Consider the following 6,000-nt stretch of genomic DNA (forward strand, 5'->3'; position numbering starts at 1 on the left):
CAGTACTGGTACACTCATGGATACGATGTCCAGCCTGACCATATCTATAACACTTAGCAGGGGCACTGGAGTCTCCCCCACTAGGTCTCTTCATCCCACTCTGTCTCTGGAAACCTTTGCCAGCTGCATATGGTTTCCCACGATCATTCTGATTCTTGCCTTTTCTATCAACCCTCTGCTGATAGCTCTCCGCTCTGGCCTTGGTATCCTGTTCAAAGATCCTGCAACAGTCAACCAGGTCAGAAAACACTCTAATCCGCTGCTACCCAATAGCCTGCTTGATCTCGGGACGTAACCCGTTCTCAAACTTCACACATTTTGAAAATTCCCCAGTAGCCTCATCATAAGGAGTGTAATACTTCGACAGCTCTGTGAACTTAGCGGCATACTCAGTAACAGACCGGTTGCCCTGCTTCAATTCTAAGAACTCTATCTCTTTCTTTCCTCTGACATCCTCTGGAAAGTACTTCCTCAGGAATCTCTCTCTGAACACCGCCCAAGTGATCTCAGCACCCCCAGCAGCTTCCAACTCAGTGCGGGCAGCAACCCACCAATCATCTGCTTCCTCTGACAGCATATGCGTACCGAACCTGACCTTCTGGTTATCGGCACACTCAGTCACTCGGAAGATCCTCTCGATCTCCTTCAACCACTTCTGAGCGCCATCTGGATCGTATGCTCCCTTGAACATTGGAGGATTGTTCTTCTGGAACTCACTCAGTTGACAAGCAGCTCCCATTCCCACAACATTCGGACTCCCTCCAAGTACTCCAACTAGCATACCCAGAGCCTCAGCAATCGCAGCATCACCTCTACCTCTTCCAGCCATCTCTATTCTGAAAACCCAACAAGCTAAAACAATAAGTACTGATAGGGTTACACAACACCTATCCGTACAGGGAAACAGAATAATTACGACTCGACTCGACCGACTATGCTCTGATACCACTAATGTAACACCTTTCTAAAATACCCCAATAATTAATTAATTCAACAAAATATAAATCAGAGTAGATATGCAATTTAAGGGTGTCACACTTGACACTTCACACCATTCACCATAATAACTTGTCATGCTCATTTATTAATCAAAATAAAACATTGCACAATCCGCAGCGGATAGAGATCTAATCAATCATGCAAACCATGTAACACATTACATGTAAAGTTGTTCAACAACCAAATGAAAATAAAGTAAAACATCCCGTCCCGATGTTACATCTACCAGAGCATGACCCACTAAGGAACTACACTAGACTCCAAGCACTAGCTTCTACTCAATCACTGCTCGTTACCTGAAACATAGTTGTAAGGGTGAGTTCCTCAATCGATATAATAAGCATTATAAAATATCATGTAATGCTAAGTAATGTAACACATTTCATCACCCAAATCAGATCACACATTCAGCAACGACAACATCAACTCAAAATCATAATCATACTCAACCCAACACAAAACACACGTATAATATTGGAATACATCCATTCATATTATACGCCATACATATATTATGCAATGAGACTCCATGCATGCGGTACCGACTATTCGTGAACACATAGTTCAACCTCACCGATCAAACCCAGATACGGCTACCAAGCTCACTAGTCCCACTCATTTGAGACCTAGTGACTCACTCACTAATTCCTCACCATGGGAATTAGCTACCACCCCAAGGGCTATGCTATGCACGCTAAATCACCTAGCATGCAAACATCAACAACAATCCACAATAACTCACTCACTAATTCCTCACCATGGGAATTAGCTACCACCATAAAGGCCATATTATGCACGCTAAATCACCTAGCATGCAACATCAACAACAATCCACAATGGACATATGCTCACACTCTAAGCCATAAACAGTCCATTCACAATTGCATACATAACAGATACATTCACAACATTATGCATACCATCATACATCACCAGCATATTTATCACAGAATCATATTCATATCATGCCAAATAATAAATCACAGTATTAGCACACTCTACTAATACCTATACTGCTCAAAACAACGGGAAATGATCCCTACTATATCATACACCAATATAGGCCAATCATCAAATATGTCCACAATATTTAATTATCAAATTTTCACTTTTCAAACAGTGTTAACCGGTTAACGCCCTGGGTTAACCGGTTAACGCAACACAGAACACGCTTCCTGGCACATTTTAACAGTGTTAACCGGTTAACACCCTGGGTTAACCGGTTAACGCAAGACAGACAGCAATTTCTCATAATTCATAACAGTGTTAACCGGTTAACACCCTGGGTTAACCGGTTAACGCAAGACAGAAAGCTGTTCCTGCGCTAACACGAAGCAGAATGCAGAATTCTCCGCATTTTCCGCCGTTGGAGGACTTCCGGACCTCCGATTCCAATTCCGTAAAAAGCTACACGTTCGGAAAATCACAACTCACCCAAACATAGATTCAATTACAGCTTTAACATAACTTATTCATCACAATTTTTCAGCACTCATCATCCCAATTAGGGTCAATTCAACGGCTTATTACTACCCATTACATGTTAACCCATAATACCCATTAAACGACGATAAACCCCCCTTACCTGAGTTAATCCGACAAATCCTTTAGCTTCAAGCTTTTCCCTTCTTCAACCCTCGTTCTCTTGTTCTTCCTCCTTGCCCTTTTCTCACTTTCTGTCGCTTCTCTGGTTTTCACGTGAAAAAACCCTTTTTACCAAATGGAACTCCTTATATATATTCCAACTTATTATTCCAATAATAATAATTCCAAATAATATTCCAATAATAATCCAATTATTTAATTAAATTAATAAATATACTATTAACTTAAATTAAATAATTATCATATTTTATCGGGGTGTTACACGAGCTACCTAATTTATTAATCCCCCATCCTTCATTCATCAATCAAGGCCATCTTTTTTAGATCGAACACTTTTCCTTGGACTCCATGTACACCCTTTTAGGATGATATAACGGTAATCCACCTTGTGAACCAAGAGTTGTTTGGATCGTCCCCAAACATTTAATTCATTGCTTTTTGGCGAAGACGCCGTTTACTCTTAGGTTTAAAGTCTATATTCTTCATGGATCCAATATATCATTCTTCTTTAATCTCGAACTTTTTGTTCCCCAACCAGTGATATATTGTTCCTTGTACACAACAATACTTCCTTTGGGCCTCGTATATACCCTTTTAGGATAATATAGTGGTAGTCCACCTTGTGATCAAGAGTTGTTTGGATCGTACCCAGACATTTAATTCCTTGTTTTGTCTAAGACGTTGTAAGACCCCAATTTTGACCCTAAGATCCCTCATGCTATCTCATCATTTGCATTGGCATTGGGATCACACCTTGGCATCCTCTTTACCCCTCATTTATTGGGTTTACATTGGGAGATATTACCAAGCACATTTTTGATTATATCATACTTTGTTTTTCATTACTCACTAACCAAAATACCAAAAATATATCAATGTATAGTTTGTTGCTTTTGCAGGAAGTGTGTATGCTCACCTATGCTCCATCAAGCTCATATCTAGGGTTTAAGACCCTCAATGCAAGGATTTCAATCAAGAAATGGTTTAAATTGGTTCTAAGCATCATATATGGATACCCATGATCTTCACATATCATTTTGATCAATAAATCATCAAGAGTTTGGAGTTTGCTTGCATTGGAAACCCTAATTCATCTGGGTGTCTTGTGTGACTTCTTCAACAAGTTTCATTAACAATTGATCAAATATTTTAAGAGATACTTCACATTATATCATATTACACATATATGATCCTCCATGAGTCCCAAAAGTCAAGAGAATGTCAAGCTAGCAAGATGGTTCATGGTGGTTGTTGACCAGGGAAAGTCAACTGGTCAAAACCGGGGTTCCCTAGACCCTATCTCCTACAATTTTTGTCATATGAAAAATTATTACAAGAGAAAATTTACTCAAAGTTGCACTCCAAACAACTTTCATGTTTAAGTCAATAGCTAGTTTTGCTTAGAAAGTCAATTGTTTTGGTGAAAGATTATAGGTCATTTTGTCTGAACCCTAGTTTGGAGGTAAACTTCTCAAGACCATAACTTGCTCAATTTGTATGAGATTAAAGCCATTAAAATTCCATTATCAAACTCAATATGCCTAATTCAATTTTTATGTTTGGAGGAAGTTCAAATTCAACTTGCAAATGCATGTGCCAAGAGGAAACATTATAGGTAATTTTGGCCCACTACCATTGAACAAGTGATTTTTCTCAACTTCTAAAATACATAACTCCTTCATACCAAATCCAAATTGGGTCATATTTGTGACCAAATTTATGATATTTTAAAGATCTACAACTTTGATGAAGGAACATTTCTCATTTTAAGTCCATAGAAAAAGTTATTCAAGGTGGAAGAAGTGAACATTTGACTTGGGACTTAGAAAATTTTCAAATATGTTTGATTTCCCAAACTTTCACCTCAAAATTAATCATGATCAAAACTTAAAATTAAAAAGTGTTCAACATGAAAGTTGTTCCCCTTGATCTCACCTTTCAAAAAAGTCTAAGATCACCTCATTTGACCAAAGAATGAAGGACTTGTGCATGGGTGCAATATGAGGAACCAATTGGATGATTTCCACTTCCACTTTTCATACACGATTGCATGGCTTTGTAACATAATTTAAGCATGATCATCACTCATTTTTGGAACTGATTACATCACTTGATGGGCCTATCACACGCCCATGCAAGCATGCAAAAGGAATTTCTCATTTTTGCCAAATTTGAAAGTATGTAGAAATGAATCTCCTTGGATATAAATAAGACCTTCATTGCTCAGAATTAAGGACCTCATGCCCAAGCTTTGAACCTGTAATCCTAAACCCTCACCATTGAAGGATAATCTTGAAGGTTTTGTTTGAAAATCGAGTTTCAAATCTCCATCTGTTTTGAGATTGAAACTCCAAGAGTCCAGACCTTTTCTTGATCCTAATCACTTCCAACAAGCATCTGAAGCAAGGCCAAGCGCAATTGGAATCAAGATCGTGCCAGTTTAAAGCTCCATTGAAGGTGAATTTTCAGAATTTTCTTCTCTTCGATTCTCCCTCAATTCTTCACCATTCTTTGTGGTTTTTGGTTGTCTGAAGTCCTATCAATATAGGCAATAAGATTGACTTGCTTTGAGGTCAAATCAAAGCAACTCAGTTCATGATCCTCAAAATCCAAATCTCTATATTGTCTTATATACTTGGAATTGGAGAAAATTGAGGCCAGATTCGTGCTCCTGGGCATTTTTCCTTCAAATTAGTGTGTTTATTTTCCATTTTTCATGAAGTTTTGCTTGGACCAGTCCGATGGCCCTCAACGGAGAAGATGACCGGAGTTAGGGCTCCAGTGGTGTGTTGGCGTGACCTGAACCATCTGATTTGAGCCCCACATTTTAATCTCATCCATCCAATCTGATTACCACATGTACAGACCCGCTGACTTTGGAACACCATGGACATGATGCGTGTGGCCATCAGATATGCCACCTCAATTAATGAGGGAGATCTGATGGCCCTTGTTTTTTTTTTGTTTTTTTATTTTTCATTTAATCCATTTATTTTGATTAATTCATATTAATTTCATTTTTAATCCAAAAAAAATATGGGACTTTCACGATAAATCTATAAATATTTTCCTCTTTCATTTTCTGAATTAAAATCATTTTTTGGATTTATTTTTGATATGTTTCATGAATTAATTGTGTTTGTGCATATTTTTAATTGTTTAAAAATACTTTTGACTTTTCAAAAGTTATGAATTTTTTTTCTAAGGTCCTTTGACCTTGCTTGACCTATGATAAATCTCTTGGCCATTTATTTGGTGTTTTGAAGAGGTTTTAGGTTTTGACCAAACTAATTTTAATTTTTATGCCTTTTTAATTTGATTTTTAATTGATTAATTGTGTAAAAATTATGTTGAGCCATTTTCATTAACTTGTGATGTTTGACTATGTGTTTGGGT

This window comes from Lathyrus oleraceus, chromosome 2 (assembly GCF_024323335.1).
Source record: "Lathyrus oleraceus cultivar Zhongwan6 chromosome 2, CAAS_Psat_ZW6_1.0, whole genome shotgun sequence".
NCBI classification, from domain to species: Eukaryota; Viridiplantae; Streptophyta; class Magnoliopsida; order Fabales; family Fabaceae; genus Lathyrus; species Lathyrus oleraceus.